Here is a 16814-nt window from a genome sequence, read left to right on the forward strand (position 1 = left end):
TTTTATTTAATAAGATTTCTCCTCTTTCTTGTCCTAAAAGGTTAGCAACTATTTTATCGTATATATAGACCGCACAATACTAATTTTAGCATGGTCATTGCATTTGATACATAATTGTACTTATGGTACAGATGAGTCATCCATGGATGTACGATAACCGATGCGATCCCGCTTTCAGAGAGGGCGTGAAATCTTTCCTGCTTGTGGCCGAGGCCAACAAGGGGAAGCAAGGTTTTATTTGTTGTCCATGTCTGAAATGTCGGAATGAGAAGGATTGCTCTTGTTCAAGAGACATTCAGAGCCACCTGCTTCGGCACGGATTCATGTCGGGCTATCATGTTTGGACCAAGCACGGAGAAGAATGGGTTATGATGGAATACGGTGATGAAGAAGATAACAATGACAACTACCGATCTATGTTCCCTGAATACGATGATACCGCAATGGAAGACAATGAAGAAGAAGGAGGTGAAGAACGGGCACCACATGAGTCTGGTGATGATGATCTTCGTCGGGCCATTTCTGATGCAAGGAGAGACTGTGGCACAAATAAGCAGAGGTTGCGGTTTGACAAGATATTAGAGGACCACCAAAAATTGTTGTACCCATGTTGCGAAGATGGGCAGAAAAAGCTGGGTAGCATATTGGAATTGCTGAAATGGAAGGCAGAGGCCGGTGTGACTGACTCGGGATTTGAAAATTTGCTGATAATAATAAAGAAGCTGCTTCCAAGAAAGAACGAATTGCCCGCTAGTACGTATGAAGCAAAGAAGGTTGTCTGCCCTCTAGGATTAGATGTGCAGAAGATACATGCATGCCCTAATGACTGTATCCTCTACCGTGGTGAGAAGTACGAGAATGTGAATAAATGCTCGATATGCGGTGCATTGCGGTATAAGATCAGAAGAGATGACCCTGGTGATGTTGAGGGCGAGCCACCCAGGAAGAGGGTTCTTGCGAAGGTGATGTGGTATGCTCCCATAATACCACGGTTGAAACGTTTATTCAGAAACAAAGAGCATGCCAAGTTGTTGCGATTGCACATGGAAGAACGTAAGAAAGACGCGATGTTGAGGCTCCCCGCTGATGGTCGGCAGTGGTGAAACATCGAGAGAGTGTTTCCGGATTTTGCAGGTGAGACAAGTAACTTATGGTTTGGTCTAAGTACATATGGCATGAAACCTTTTGGGGAGCAGAGCTGCGGTCACATCACCTAGCCCGTGACTCTATGTATCTACCACCTTCCTCCTTGGTTGTGCATGAAGCGGAAGTTCATTATGATGCCAGTGCTTATTCAAGGCACAAAGCAGCCCGGCAACGACATTGATGTGTACCTAAGGCCATTAGTTGATGAACTTTTGGAGTTGTGGGCCGAACCAGGTGTACGTGTGTGGGATGAGCACATCGAACAAGAATTTGACCTACGAGCGTTGCTATTCGTAACCATCAATGATTGACCTGCTCTTAGTAACATTTCAGGACAGACGAACAAGGGATACAATACACGCACACACTGTTTAGATGAGACTGAAAGTAAATATTTGGAAAAAAGTAGGAAAAATGTGTACCCGTACAATCGTCATTTTCTTCTGCGCAGGCATGCCTTAATTAAGGAAAAAAGGCAAGCATTTAAATGGCGAGGCAGAACCCCGTTCGAAGCCTGTCCCCCGTAGTGGTGCTCATGTATTTGAAATGGTCAAGGATTTAAATGTTATCTTTGGAAAGGGTCCAGGCAGACGACCTGTTCCGAAAGACGCTGACGGACACGCGCCCATGTGGAAGAAGAAATCTATATTTTTGGGGCTAGAATATTGGAAAGTTCTGGAAGTCCGCTTTGCAATCGACGTGATGCACCTGACAAAGAATCTTTATGTGAATATTCTAGGTTTCCTGGACGTGTATGCGAAGACAAAAGATACAACAGAAGCAAAGGAGGACCAACAACGTCATAAAGGACGAAACAGCAATCATCCAGGGCAGTTTCAAGGGCATGCTAGCTAAGCTCTTACCAAAGAAGAGAATGAAATCTTTTTTGAAGCCCTATTCAGTATCAAGGTTCCGTCTAGTTTTTCGTCGAATATAAAGGGAATAGTAAATATGAAGGAGAATAAAATTCCAGAACCTAAGGTCTCATGACTGCCACGTGCTTATGACACAATTGCTTCCTGTTGCATTGAGGGGACTTCTACCAGAAAATGTTTGACTAGCCATTGTGAAGATATGTGCATTCCTCAATGCAATTTCTCAGAAGGTAATGGATCCAGAAAGTTTGTCAGTCATGTATTTCTACACAATATGTTCCCATTCGAGAGATTCATGGGAATCTTAAAGAAATATGTTCGTAACCGCGCTAGGCCAGAAGGAAGAATCTCAAAGGGCTACGAAACAGAGGATGTCATTGAGTTTTGTGTTGACTTTCTTCCTGACCTTAGGCCGATTGGTGTTCCTGAATCTCAGTATGAGGGGAGGCTGACTGGAAAAGGCACACTACGAAGGAAAGCAATGATGTGCAGGGACAAAATTTCTTTCAATCAAGCACACTACAAAGTTCTATACAATTCCAGCTTGGTGGTTCCGTACATCGAGATACACAAGAATGTTGTACGAGAAGTAAACCCGGGCCAGCCCGACTCCTTGATTACATGTCAACACATGAAGACCTTCGGTAGTTGGTTGCAAACACTTCTCATGAGTAACACCACTGTTGGAGAGCAGCTGTACTTGTTGGCCAGGTTACCATCTTCAAAAATTTGTACATTCCAAGGGTACAAGATAAATGGGAATACATTTTACACGATCACCCAAGATAAAAAGAGCACCAACTAAAACAGTGGTGTCCGCTTTGATGCAAAAGACGAGAATGGGCAGATCACCACACATTATGGGTACATAGAGGATATATGGGAACTTGCCTATGGACCTACTTTTAAGGTCCCTTTGTTTCGGTGCAAATGGGTGAAGCTCAGCGGGGTACATGTAGACGATAAGTACGGTATAACAATAGTGGATCTCAACAACCTTGCGTACATGGACGAGCCATTCGTCCTAGCCAATGAGGTGGCTCAAGTTTTATATGTGAAGAACATGTCTAGCAAACCGAGAAGAAGAAATCGGCAAAAGAATACATCAACCGAGGAGCCAAAGCGTCACATAGTTCTTTCGAGGAAAAGAAACATCGTGGGAGTGGATGACAAGACAGACATGTCACAAAATTATAATAAGTTTAAAGAAATTACGCCCTTCACGGTGAAAATTGACCCAAGCATCTTGCTAAATGATGAAGATTCTCCATGGCTAGGTGCAGAAGAAAACCACATCCCTAGATGGCGATGTTGGAGGTATTTAAACCTATAATGTAATAATGTATTCTTAATAGTTCCCAAGAAAATCTCTACATTTATGTAATAATGAGAACCCTCATCTTCTACCCTGAGCTACTGGTTGTTGGGTTTATAGTAGCAGCTTCCGGGTGGGAGTCCTGCTTGCGGGAAGAGTTCCCTCGGGCGGTGCTTCCGAAGATGTCTAAGACGGCTGGTCATCTAAGACATCTTCGAGAAGCTCCGCCGGAGAGGCTCTTTCCTTCCAGGTTGCCATCGCCGGGTGTATATATACCAGCTCCCGGGAAGCTCTCTCTTCTCTCCCCTCCTTTTGTACCCTGAGCTACTGGTTGTTGGGTGTATATATACTAGCAGCTTCCGGGCGGGAGTCATGCTTGCGGGAAGAGTTCCCTCGGGCGGAGCTTCCAAAGATGTCTAAGACGGCTGGCCATCTAAGACATCTTCAAGAAGCTCCGCCGGAGAGGCTCTTTCCTTCCAGGTCAACGTCACCGGGTGTATACCAGCTCCCGGGAAGCTCTCTCTACTCTCCCCTCCTTCCTGGTTGTTGCCTCTCCTCTCTCTGCTCCCAGGCTGCTCTCTCTGCTCTCATCGGAGGGGCTATATATAGCGGCGTGCCTCCAGATAATCCCCTCCCCCCAGATAAGGCAAACAGCACATAAGCCTCCCCCAGATTAAGCCCCCCATCTTTTGTCCCGGTTTGAGCACCCACCCGGGATAAAAGAGGTATATAAACTAACCCACCATCTCGGTCGAAATCCACCACCCCATATAATGCTCCACTAGTACGAAAAGGGCATTTAGTCCCGGTTCATAAGGTCCATCCACTTTAGTCCCGATGTTGTGCAACCGGGACTAAATAACCGGGACTAAAGCCCACCCCCTTTAGTCCCGGTTGCTTACGAACCGGGACTAAAGGTCCATCCACGTGCTTGCTCATATTACTTTAACTAAATTTAAACTAAAATAACGACAACGACTTTATTGAAATTTAACTAGATACGTTAACTAAAAATTTAAACCAAAATAACGACTACTACTTTATTGGAATATAACTAGATACGTTAACTAAACTTAAACTAAAATAACGACTTCGACTTGTTCTTCTGCGCATCCGTTATTGCCCTCCTGGCTGCCGCCTCTTGTCGTAGCTGCTGCTGTAGCTCTTCCTCACGACGACGCTTATGCATCTCCTCACTATCCAGCTCCGCCCCACACCGCCGCTTATGCAGCTCCTGGAGACTCTGCCTCTCAAATGCTTCTATGGTAGCCGCTAGCGCCGCCTCCTCCCCCTCCTCTATATCCGCGAGCTGCGGGTCCACCTCATCCGCTGCTGCCCTCCTAACTGCCGCCTCATGCCGTAGCTGCTGCTGCTGCTCCTCCCACTCCTCTATCTCCGGGAGCTGCGGGTCCACCTCCACCGGCGGCGGGTGCGGCTTTGGGGGCATTGTAAAATGGTCTAGGGTTCGGTGAGTGAAGTTGGAGACATGGACGTAGGAGCTATTTATAGAGACGTGTAGGAGGGAAACTTTCCCGCGTGGTGTCTTGGCGGGAAACTTTCCCGCGCGGCTGGCGTCGTGACGGGAAACTTTCCCGCGCGGCCGGCGTCGTGGCGGGATACTAGAAAAAACCAGAAAAAGCACTAGAAAAGAAACAGAAAAAGCACTAGAAAAAACCAGAAAAGGCTACCATTGGCCTGGAGCCCAAGTACACGGATTGAGCTCCAAGCCGTTGGATCAAACCGGCCAGATCCGTTGGTTTCGAGATGCCACAGATAAACCCCTTTAGTTGTGGGTGGTGGCACGGGCCGCGACAAAAGGCCCCCCCCTTTTGTCGCGGGTGTTGGCACGTGCCGCGACAAAAGGCACCCTTTTATCCCGGCCGGAGCCACCACCCGCGACAAAAGGGTTTGGGGTATTTAAGGCTCCCACCATCCCGGCCCGAGCAACCACCCGCGACACTGGATGCCAGCCGACGAAATTGACGCCTCCAGGCTGCTGAAATTAAAGCCGCTGCCGCCGCCCCCACCGGCCGCCTGCAGCCCGCACCCGCGCCTTCCGCGCGCACGCAGACGCGACCGCCGGCCTCCGCCGCGGCCCCACGCCACCGCCAGCCTACGCCGGCCCTCCTCCGCCGCCCCACGCCACCGCCGGTCGCCGCCCCCACGCGCAGGTAGGCCACCGGCCGGCCTCCATTTTTAATTTGTGATTAGTTTAATTAGTTAATTAGGTTAATTAGGGTTAGGGTTAGTTTAGTTAGGGTTAGGGGTTAGTTTTAGTTTAGTTAGGGTTAGTTTATTTTTTTAGGGTTATGGTTAGTTTAGTTAGGGTTAGGGGTTAGTTTACTTAGGGTTAGGGATTATGTGGTCGCTTCACCGTCACTATGTAAAAATTGTTCCTCCCGATCCGCGACATCGCCCCTATGTAAAAATTGTTCCCCCAATCCGAATGTTATCCCGCTTCGCCGTCGCTATATAAAATTGTTCCCCCCGACCCGCGACATCGCCCTATGTAAAAATTGTTCCCCCGATCCAAATGTTATCCTGCTTCGCCGTCGCTATGTAAATTTTTTCCCTCGATCCACGACATCCCCCTATGTAAAAACTGTTCCCCCGATCCGAATGTTATCCCGCTTCATCGTCCCTATGTAAAAATTGTTCCCCCGATCCGTGACATCGCCCCTATGTAAAATTGTTCCCCCTGATTCGAATGTTACCCCGCTTCGCCATCGGTATGTAGTCACTGACATCCCCCTCTCCCCGTGTGTTACGACGACCCCCTGCGTTCATTATGTGGTCACCAGCATCCCCCTTTCCCTGTACGTTACCACGACCCCTACGTTACATCATCACCGGCATCCCTCTCTCCTCTATGTTATGTCAACATTATTATTATTATGAACCCCTATTCAAAATTAATCATGTACTTATCGATTTAATATTTTGCAGAAACAATGTATCCATTCCATCGAGACTTCGAACAGGAAGACATTGCCGAGGACATAATCCGCGAAGCCGACGGCTCCGTTGATGGAGAAGACGACGACTTCGTTGATGCAGAAGCCGAGGGCTCCGGTGATGGAGAAGCCGAGGACTCCGGTGATGGCGAGGTATATATACATGTATATGATCACTAGAGCCATTAATGGAATTCTATATGTCCATGTATATAAATTAATTAATGTTTATTCTTTTAGGTCTCCCAAGATAGATTGGACAAATGAGGCTCGGCAAAGAAGTTGGGCAAAAATGACCACTTCACAATTACACTTATATCACCTAAAGGCGAACCGTTGGAACCCGCAAAGGCCGCAACGACATTTAAAAATCAGTGCGGAGTTATGGTTAGGGATCGTATCCCGATCAGTGTTACAGAATGGAACAAGAGCAAAAAGGTGCCCGAAAGTGAGTTTATTGCTGATAGGTTCAAAGGCAAGCTTTTTGACGACCTCATGACACATTTCACCCTGCCAGAATTGCAATCGCAGATTGAGATGGACAAGCAGAAGACGCTAGTGAAGAAGTGGGCTCTTCAGAAGTTGGGGGAACTATTCTGGCAGTGGAAGATTATACGCACCTCCAAAATTCGAAGGCTATCTAGCGAAGTGATACGTCCAAAACGTATCTACTTTCCCGAACACTTTTGCTATTTTTTTGCCTCTAATTTGTGTGTTTTGGATACAACTAACGCGGACTAACGCTGTTTTCAGCATAACTGTTCTGGTGTCTCGTTTTTGTGCAGAAATCCAACTTTCAGGAAAATCCTCGGAATTTATGCGAAAGGTCTTATTTTTCCAGAAGACTCACAGAGCCAGAAGGGAAAGCCAGGTGGAGGCCCGAGGGCCCCACACCATAGGGCGGCGCGGCCCAGGAGGGGGGCGCGCGGCCCTAGCGTGTGGCCCCCTCGGCCGACCTCCGACGCCCTCCTCTGGACTACTTAAGGGGTTTCGATCTAAAAATCGCGGGCAGGAAGTCGAAGTCACCAGAAACCCTCCAGAACGCCGCCACATCGCGAAACTCCGTCTCGGGGGCCAGAAGTCTCTGTTCTGGCACTCCGCCGGGATGGGGAATTAGAGGAGATCATCGCCATCATCACCACCGACGCCTCTCCATCGACCAGCAATGCTTCCCCCATCCATGTGTGAGTAATTCCCCCGCTGTAGGCTGAAGGGGATGGTAGGGATTGGATGAGATTGGTCATGTAATAGCATAAGATTGTTAGGGCAGAGTGCCTAGTGTCCGTAATTGGTACTTTGATGATATTATTGCAACTTGTTATGCTTAATGCTTGTCACTAGGGCCCGAGTGCCATGATCTCAGATCTGAACATGTTATTGTTTCATCATGATATTCATTGTTTTATGATCTTACCTGCAAGTTGTATACACATGTCGCTGTCCGGAACCAATGGCCCCGAAGTGACAGAAATCGGGACAACCGGAGGGGATGGTAGTGATGTGAGGATCACATGTGTTCACGGAGTGTTAATGCTTTGCTCCGGTACTCTATTAAAAGGAGTACCTTAATATCCAGTAGATTCCCTTGAGGCCCGGCTGCCACCGGCTGGTAGGACAAAAGATGTTGTGCAAGTTTCTCATTGCGAGCACGTACGACTATAATTGGAACACATGCCTATTGATTGCTTTGTACTTGGACACCATTTTATTATTATCTGCAAATGCCCTGCTTTGATTGTTACATGAGTTTCTCTCATCCATGCAACGCCCGTTATCCGTCCCCGTGCCTACAGTATTTTAATCCTGCTGTTTACTATAATTACTACTGCTGTTTCTGCTACTCTGCTGCTGTTATTTCACTACTGCTACTGCTATAAAACTGTTACTACTCATAAACTCTCGCGAGCAAGTCTGTTTCCAGGTGCAGCTGAATTGACAACTCCGCTGTTAAGGCTTTCAAGTATTCTTTGTCTCCCCTTGTGTCAAATCAATAAATTGGGTTTTACTACCCGCGAAGACTGCTGCGATCCCCTATACTTGTGGGTTATCAAGACCGTTTTCTGGCGCCGTTGCCGGGGAGCATAGCTTTATTTGGAAGTTCACTTGGATTGATATTGTTCGCTGCAAATTCTCCATCATGGGTAAACCTCGCGATCCTAAAGTCGCCATATTACCATCCACTACAAGAAAAGGTACAACTCTGAGTACCTCTGCTACTCTTGATTCACCATCTGTGATAAGTCAACTTGTTTCACCGCCGCAAGCTTCACTTGCTGGTACTTCTACTGAATCTGAAAACTCTCATAATATTGATAATGTTTCTGCTGTGCTTGATGATAGTGGTTCATTGGGATCTTTTCTAGATGCTACAATTGCTAGGTCTAGACAAATTGAAAATACTGAAACTCCTAATGCTACTACACCTGTTAATTCACCTGAACTTGATTATTCTAGTGATGATCCTGATGAAGATTATGTGGAGCTTAATGATGATTTTATTAATAGATGCAATGCTACTGCTGATGCAAGTAAAATTAAAAAGTTTCTCACACAATATACTGTTAGACATAAGCTATCTCCTGATCCTAAATTTGCCACATCTCCTATATGCATTAAGGATAAAGATTATGATTTTTCTCTTGATCTATCTCATATAGCTATTGTAGAGAAAGCACCCTTTTGTGGTACTGAAAAAGAAAGTGTTGTAGAACACATGATTGAACTTTCTTCTATGAGTAGCTTGTTTTCTGATGATGTCAAGATGCGTACTTACTTTGTCGCTAAAAATTTTCCTTTCTCATTAAAGGATGATGCTAAAACTTGGTATAATAATTTGCCTCCGGGTTCTATTAAAAGTCCAACTGATTCGCGTGATGTTTTCTTTCGAAAATACTTTCCTGCTAGTGCTCAACATATTGCTTTACAGAAATTATAGATTTGACCAGGGAGATGAAGAGAAATTGCCTGAGGCTTGGGCAAGATTTTGTTCTCTTATCAGAGCTCGACCTGGACATGATTTAGAACATCATGATTTACTTGATATATTCTATAATGGACTGATATGTCTCCGACGTATCGATAATTTCTTATGTTCCATGCCACATTATTGATGTTATCTACATGTTTTATGCACACTTTATGTCATATTCGTGCATTTTCTGGAACTAACCTATTAACAAGATGCCGAAGTGCCAGTTCCTGTTTTCTGCTGTTTTTGGTTTCAAAAATCCTAGTAACGAAATATTCTCGGAATCGGACGAAATCAACGCCCAGGTTCCTATTTTGCCCGGAAGCATCCAGAACACCCGAGAGCCGCCAGAGGGAAGCCCTGGGGGCCCCACACTACACCCTGGCACGGCCAGAGGGGGGGCCGCGCCGCCCTATGGTGTGGTGGCCCCAGGCCCCCTCCAAGGCTGCCCTTCCGCCTATTTAAAGCCTCCGTCGCGAAAACCCTATCACGTTCGACGAAACCCACAGAAACCTTCCAGAGCCGCCGCCATCGCGAAGCCAAGATCCGGGGACAGAGTCTCTGTTCCGGCACGCCGCCGGAATGGGGAAGTGCCCCCGGAAGGCTTCTCCATCGACACCGCTGCCATCTCCACCGCCATCTTCATCACCGCTGCTGCTCCCATGAGGAGGGAGTAGTTCTCCATCGAGGCTCGGGGCTGTACCGGTAGCTATGTGGTTAATCTCTCTCCTATGTACTTCAATATAATGATCTCATGAGCTGCTTTACATGATTGAGATCCATATGATGAGCTTTGTATCGCTACTAGTTGTGTGCTACTCATGTGATGTTATTAAAGTAGTCTATTCCTCCTGCATGGTGTAAAGGTGACTAGTGTGTGCACCATGTGGTTCTTGTCGTAGGCTATGATCATGATCTCTTGTAGATTGTGGAGTTAATTATCATTATGATAGTATTGATGTGATCTATTCCTCCTTCATAGTGTAATGTGGACAGTGTGTGCACTATGTTAGTTCTTGGTTTATTTTGCAATGATCTATTATGCTCTAAGGTTATTTAAATATGAACATTGAATTGTGGAGCTTGTTAACTCCGGCATTGAGGGTTCGTGTAATCCTACGCAATGTGTTCATCATCCAACAAAAGAGTGTATGTAGCACATATGAGAAAGAGTTATTTATTATGCGATCAATGTTGAGAGTGTCCACTAGTGAAAGTGTAATCCCTAGGCCTTGTTCCTAAATACTGCTATCGCTGCTTGTTTACTGTTTTACTGTGTTACTATTGCTGCGTTACTACTGCTTGTTTACTGTCCTGGGCAAAGCACTTTTCTGGTGCCGTTGCCACTGTTCATATATATTCATAGCACCTGTATTTCACTATCTCTTCGCCGAACTAGTGCACCTATTGTATTAGGTGTGTTGGGGACACAAGAGACTTCTTGCTTTGTGGTTGCAGGGTTGCATGAGAGGGATATCTTTGACCTCTTCCTCCCTGAGTTCGATAAACCTTGGGTGATCCACTTAAGGGAAAACTTGCTGCTGTTCTACAAACCTCTGCTCTTGGAGGCCCAACACTGTCTACAGGAAAAGGAGGGGGCGTAGACATCAAGCTATTTTCTGGCGCCGTTGCCGGGGAGGAAAGGTAAAAGGTACTCACACTCCGGATCTCGGCTACTAAGCTATTTTCGCCGTTGTAAGTACTCGAAGCTATTTCCTTTAGATCCTGCAATTGCAACTTTTTGTTTCTTGTTTACACTAGTTTGGCATAATGGACAAGAATGAGCTTCTTATGCTATTTCCTGATTTAAAACATGGATTGTTTGATGCGAAAATTAAAAAACCTATGGAATCTTATTTGCATGCTGGTAGTAATATTAGTATGAACGCTTTGAACACCATTGTTGATAATGATATAGAAAGTTCTAAGCTTGGGGAAGCTGGTTTTCATGATCTTTTTAGTCCCCCAAGCATTGAGGAGAAAATTTTCTTTGATGATACTTTGCCTCCTATTTATGATGATTATAATGATATTGGTCTTTTAACGCCGCCTACTATGGAGAGTAATTTTTATGATGATAATACTATACCTCCTACACTTGATGAGAATAATAATGATAGCTACTTTGTTGAATTTGCTCCCACTATTACTAATAAAATTGATTATGCTTATGTGGAGAGTAATAATTTTATGCATGAGACTCATGATAAGAATGCTTTATGTGATAGTTATATTGTTGAGTTTGCTCATGTTGCTACTGAAAGTTATTATGACAGAGGAAAATATGGTTGTAGAAATTTTCATGTTACTAAAACACCTCTCTATGTGCTGAAATTTTTCAAGCTACACTTGTTTTATCTTTCTATGCTTGTTGCATTATGCTTCATGAATTTGTTTATTTACAAGATTCCTATGCATAGGAAGCATGTTAGGCTTAAATTTGTTTTGAACTTGCTTCTTGATGCTCTCTTTCGCTTCAACTACTATTTCTTATGAGTGCATCATTAAAACTGCTGAGCCCATCTTAATGGCTATAAAGAAAGAACTTCTTGGGAGATAACCCATGTGTTATTTTGCTACAGTACTTTGTTTTATATTTGTGTCTTGGAAGTTGTTTAATACTGTAGCAACCTCTCCTTATCTTAGTTTTGTGTTTTGTTGTGCCAAGTGAAGCCTCTAATCGAAGGTTGATACTAGATTTGGATTTCTGCACAGAAACAGATTTCTATCTGTCACGAATCTGGGCTGTTTTCTCTGTAGAAAAATCAGAAAAATATGCCAATTTACGTGCGTGTTCCTCAGATATGTACGCAACTTTAATTAGTTTTGCGTTTTCTGATCTGAGCAACAGAAGTATTTATTAAAAATTCATCTTTACGGACTGTTCTGTTTTGACAGATTCTGCCTTTTATTTCGCATTGCTTCTTTCGCTGTGTTGGGTGGATTTCTTTGTTCCATTACCTTCCAGTAGCTTTGAGAAATGTCCAGAAGTGTTAAGAATGATTGTGTCACCTCTGAACATGGGATTTTTTGATTATGTACTAACCCCTCTAATGAAGTTTATGAGAAGTTTGGTGTGAAGGAAGTTTTCAAGGGTCAAGAGAGGAGGATGATATACTATGATCAAGAAGAGTGAAAGCTCTAAGCTTGGGGATGCCCCGGTGGTTCACCCCTGCATATTTCAAGAAGACTCAAGCATCTAAGCTTGGGGATGCCCAAGGCATCCCCTTCTTCATCGATAAATTATCAGGTTCCTTCTCTTGAAACTATATTTTTATTCGGTCACATCTTATGTGCTTTACTTGGAGCGTCTGTGTGCTTTTGTTTTTGTTTTTGTTTGAATAAATGCTTGTGTGGGAGAGAGACACGCTCCGCTGGTTCATATGAACACATGTGTTCTTAGCTTTTAGTATTCATGGCGAAGTTTCTTCTTCGTTAAATTGTTATATGGTTGGAATTGGAAAATGCCACATGTAGTAATTTGCTAAAATGTCTTGGATAATGTGATACTTGGCAATTGTTGTGCTCATGTTTAAGCTCTTGCATCATATACTTTGCACCCATTAATGAAGAAATACATAGAGCATGCTAAAATTTGGTTTGCATATTTGGTTTCTCTAAGGTCTAGATAATTTCTAGTATTGAGTTTGAACAACAAGGAAGACGGTGTAGAGTCTTATAATGTTTACAATATGTCTTTTATGTGAGTTTTGCTGCACCGGTTCATCCTTGTGTTTGTTTCAAATAAGCCTTGCTAGCCTAAACCTTGTATCGAGAGGGAATACCTCTCATGCATCCAAAATACTTGAGCCAACCACTATGCCATTTGTGTCCACCATACCTACCTACTACATGATATTTCTCCGCCATTCCAAAGTAAATTGCTTGAGTGCTACCTTTAAAATTCCATCATTCACCTTTGCAATATATAGCTCATGGGACAAATAGCTTAAAAACTATTGTGGTATTGAATATGTACTTATGCACCTTATCTCTTATTAAGTTGCTTGTTGTGCGATAACCATGTTTCTGGGGATGCCATCAACTATTCTTTGTTGAATATCATGTGAGTTGCTATGCATGTTCGTCTTGTCTGAAGTAAGAGAGATCTACCACCTTATGGTTAAGCATGCATATTGTTAGAGAAGAACATTGGGCCGCTAACTAAAGCCATGATTCATGGTGGAAGTTTCAGTTTTGGACATATATCCTCAATCTCATATGAGCAAATTATTAATTGTTGTTACATGCTTATGCATAAAAGAGGAGTCCATTATCTGTTGTCTATGTTGTCCCGGTATGGATGTCTAAGTTGAGAATAATCAATAGCGAGAAATCCAATGCGAGCTTTCTCCTTAGACCTTTGTACAGGCGGCATAGAGGTACCCCTTTGTGACACTTGGTTAAAACATGTGCATTGCGATGATCCGGTAGTCCAAGCTAATTAGGACAAGGTGCGGGCACTATTAGTATACTATGCATGAGGCTTGCAACTTGTAAGATATAATTTACATGATACATATGCTTTATTACTACCGTTGACAAAATTGTTTCTTGTTTTCAAAACCAAAGCTCTAGCACAAATATAGCAATCGATGCTTTTCCTCTATGGAGGACCATTCTTTTACTTTTATTGTTGAGTCAGTTCACCTATTTCTCTCCACCTCAAGAAGCAAACACTTGTGTGAAATGTGCATTGATTCCTACATACTTGCATATTGCACTTATTATATTACTCTATGATGACAATATCCATGAGATATACATGTTACAAGTTGAAAGCAACCGCTGAAACTTAATCTTCCTTTGTGTTGCTTCAATGCTTTTACTATGAATTATTGCTTTATGAGTTAACTCTTATGCAAGACTTATTGATGCTTGTCTTGAAGTACTATTCATGAAAAGTCTTTGCTTTATGATTCAGTTGTTTACTCATGTCATATACATTGTTTTGATCGCTGCATTCACTACATATGCTTTACAAATAGTATGATCAAAGTTATGATGGCATGTCACTCCAGAAATTATCTTTGTTATCGTTTTACCTGCTCGGGACGAGCAGAACTAAGCTTGGGGATGCTGATACGTCTCCGACGTATCGATAATTTCTTATGTTCCATGCCACATTATTGATGTTATCTACATGTTTTATGCACACTTTATGTCATATTCGTGCATTTTCTGGAACTAACCTATTAACAAGATGCCGAAGTGCCAGTTCCTGTTTTCTGCTGTTTTTGGTTTCAGAAATCCTAGTAACGAAATATTCTCGGAATCGGACGAAATCAACGCCCAGGTTCCTATTTTGCCCGGAAGCATCCAGAACACCCGAGAGCCGCCAGAGGGAAGCCCTGGGGGCCCCACACTACACCCTAGCGCGGCCAGAGGGGGGCCGCGCCGCCCTATGGTGTGGTGGCCCCAGGCCCCCTCCAAGGCTGCCCTTCCGCCTATTTAAAGCCTCCGTCGCGAAAACCCTATCACGTTCGACGAAACCCACAGAAACCTTCCAGAGCCGCCGCCATCGCGAAGCCAAGATCTGGGGGACAGGAGTCTCTGTTCCGGCACGCCGCCGGAACGGGGAACTGCCCCCGGAAGGCTTCTCCATCGACACCGCTGCCATCTCCACCGCCATCTTCATCACCGCTGCTGCTCCCATGAGGAGGGAGTAGTTCTCCATCGAGGCTCGGGGCTGTACCGGTAGCTATGTGGTTAATCTCTCTCCTATGTACTTCAATACAATGATCTCATGAGCTGCTTTACATGATTGAGATCCATATGATGAGCTTTGTATCGCTACTAGTTGTGTGCTACTCATGTGATGTTATTAAAGTAGTCTATTCCTCCTGCATGGTGTAAAGGTGACTAGTGTGTGCACCATGTGGTTCTTGTCGTAGGTTATGATCATGATCTCTTGTAGATTGTGGAGTTAATTATCATTATGATAGTATTGATGTGATCTATTCCTCCTTCATAGTGTAATGTGGACAGTGTGTGCACTATGTTAGTTCTTGGTTTATTTTGCAATGATCTATTATGCTCTAAGGTTATTTAAATATGAACATTGAATTGTGGAGCTTGTTAACTCCGGCATTGAGGGTTCGTGTAATCCTACGCAATGTGTTCATCATCCAACAAAAGAGTGTATGTAGCACATATGAGAAAGAGTTATTTATTATGCGATCAATGTTGAGAGTGTCCACTAGTGAAAGTGTAATCCCTAGGCCTTGTTCCTAAATACTGCTATCGCTGCTTGTTTACTGTTTTACTGTGTTACTATTGCTGCGTTACTACTGCTTGTTTACTGTCCTGGGCAAAGCACTTTTCTGGTGCCGTTGCCACTGTTCATATATATTCATACCACCTGTATTTCACTATCTCTTCGCCGAACTAGTGCACCTATTGTATTAGGTGTGTTGGGGACACAAGAGACTTCTTGCTTTGTGGTTGCAGGGTTGCATGAGAGGGATATCTTTGACCTCTTCCTCCCTGAGTTCGATAAACCTTGGGTGATCCACTTAAGGGAAAACTTGCTGCTGTTCTACAAACCTCTGCTCTTGGAGGCCCAACACTGTCTACGGGAAAAGGAGGGGGGCGTAGACATCATGGACTAACCGTTGAGTCTAGGGCATATTTGGATAGTTGTGCTGGTTGTGTTTTCAGGAAAAGAACTCCAGACGAAGCTGAAGAATTATTGGCTAAAATAGGCCGGAATTATGATGATTGGACTACACCTGAACCAACTCCAACGCCAATATTGAAGAAGAGGGGTTTAATTAAATTGAATGATGAAGATATGAGGGAAGCCAAGAAGTCTCTTAAGGAGAAAGGTATTAAATCTGAAGATGTGAAGAATCTACCTCCCATAGAAGATATATGTGAGATAATTCCCCCTTCATCCATGATTGAGGTAAACTCCCTTCAACGCTTTACTAGGGAAGATATTCCGTATTCAAAACCTCCTGCTCAATGCTTAGATGAGTTTGACAATTATATTGTTAAGCAAGAAAATTTTAATATGAGAGTAGAGAATCATCTAATGGAAAATTCTCAAGCTATTAGCAATTTGCATGATATTGTGGAGAGAACCTCCAGTGATGTTAAGATGCTTGTTAAACATTTTCAAATGATTCAAACTCAAATTGATCAACTCACTAAAGTGCAAAATGACTTGTTAAAAATAATTCTAAAGAGAAACATGCTTATGAAGTAACAACTAGAGGTGGTGTCTCTACCCAGGATCCTCTATATCCTGAAGGGCATCCCAAAAGAATTGAACAAGATTCTCAACGCATTGAACCTAGTGCTCCTTCTAAGAAAAAGAAGAAGAAACATAAAAATGTTGTAGAATCCTTTGAACCTGTTACTGATCCTAATAGTATTTCTATTTCTGATGCTGAAACTGAAAGTGGTAATGAACATGATAATGATAATGATAAGAATGATGCTTCTGATAAAGAAGAAGTTGAAGATGAACCTGAAAAGCATGCTAAAAATAAAAAGTATACTGAAGAAGATTTTATTGCTAAGAAACATGGTAATGAAAGGGAACCTTGGGT

The 16814-nt window shown here is 43.6% G+C and overlaps 1 pseudogene; it reads left to right on the forward strand.

The window, feature by feature from the left end:
- Window positions 1–443: 443 nt before the first annotated feature.
- LOC139833868 (uncharacterized) lies at window positions 444–6557 on the forward strand (annotated as a pseudogene).
- The last annotated feature ends 10257 nt before the right edge of the window (window positions 6558–16814 follow it).

This window comes from Lolium perenne, chromosome 7, assembly GCF_019359855.2.
Source record: "Lolium perenne isolate Kyuss_39 chromosome 7, Kyuss_2.0, whole genome shotgun sequence".
NCBI lineage: Eukaryota > Viridiplantae > Streptophyta > Magnoliopsida > Poales > Poaceae > Lolium > Lolium perenne.